The sequence below is a fragment of the Montipora foliosa genome, chromosome 9 (genome assembly GCF_036669935.1).
Source record: "Montipora foliosa isolate CH-2021 chromosome 9, ASM3666993v2, whole genome shotgun sequence".
NCBI classification, from domain to species: Eukaryota; Metazoa; Cnidaria; class Anthozoa; order Scleractinia; family Acroporidae; genus Montipora; species Montipora foliosa.
Genome location: NC_090877.1, coordinates 16,344,722 through 16,345,791, shown reverse-complemented (window position 1 = coordinate 16,345,791; position 1,070 = coordinate 16,344,722). Strand labels below are relative to the sequence as shown.

The 1,070-nt window shown below is 41.1% G+C and overlaps 1 protein-coding gene across 2 annotated transcripts in view; it reads left to right on the top strand.

Annotated features, from left to right (window-relative positions):
• The window catches only part of LOC137970225 (WD repeat-containing protein 90-like), a 55,088-nt gene extending 54,676 nt beyond the window's left edge, over positions 1–412 (top strand). Inside the window, exon 38 of one of the 2 annotated variants that reach the window (XM_068816748.1) lies at positions 1–412. This exon is cut by the window's left edge and continues 411 nt beyond it. The gene's annotated coding sequence lies outside the window, so the exon portion shown is untranslated. The other variant, XM_068816747.1, reaches the window with a different exon arrangement.
• The last annotated feature ends 658 nt before the right edge of the window (positions 413–1,070 follow it).

Sequence of the window (1,070 nt, the reverse complement as noted above, 5' to 3'; positions counted from 1 at the left end):
TAACTTCTATTCGGTTACAACTAATGCATCCAGAACGACGTGACTGTTTCATGATACACTTATGGCGTTTTACATGTAATACATTTCTCTTAACTGTATCTCCAGCGCTGATATCTAGTCACCGTGAAAATTCATGCTATTTCCTCATATTTTTCCATACTCGTACTGTTAATAGGGTAAACTGTCGTAAAAATGTGTTCAAAACACGTCGACTAAAACTGCTTGGTGCAGGCTCTAAACCATTGTAACAAAGCATCTCCATTTTGCTCAAGAAGGTGGCGACAAAGTCGAAATCTTGTGTCTTTGACCGCAGTAAACATTCTTCAAATATCCATTTTTACATACATCCTTGACCGTTCTATGGTTTGAAAATAGGGAATAAAATTAGCTTTGAGGCAATTGCAGTTGACTTGGCGTTTGTAGCATGTAGCTTTTTTATCAACCTTCAGATTTGGCAGCAAATAGGAGGGCTTCAAATTCTTCAAATTCACGTCTTGCTTTCTAAAAATTCTCTTGTTATAACCCCTTCTTGTTTTTACTGAGCTTTCTATGACCCAATAACCAAGGATCGAGGGGTTCGAGTTCTGTGGACGCGACAGTTCAAATTGCAAACGTAATCATGCAATTTCGGACTCGAAGTCAAATTTTTGTTGCCCAGTAACAGTTGTTTCACAGTCAACAAAAACGTTTCTTTGGCACCGGATTATCTTTTTCGGCTATCATATTCAGTGGATTCTTCAGTATCGTGGTATAGTGACGTAGTTATTAGCGCGCCAAAGCCCGCCGAACTCCCGACTCCAGGTTCGTGAGTGCTTTCGCGGTGTTGTGTTCTCTACGCTGGAACCAGCAACGTTCCCTGCCAAGGACTGGAATCCCCTCCAGGCAGGGCGGGAATTGAAATATCTCGTTCGCTTCCTGGACTACTGGAGAGATGGACATGTTTGTACAAGAAACAGGGTCTTTCTTTACAGAATGAGTTTTCAGGCTCTTCTTGTCGCTTTGTTTTCAAAATCGTATTTTGGTGTCGAGTTTACTGTTTACGTATACAAAATATTCTCGCCAGCCTACAG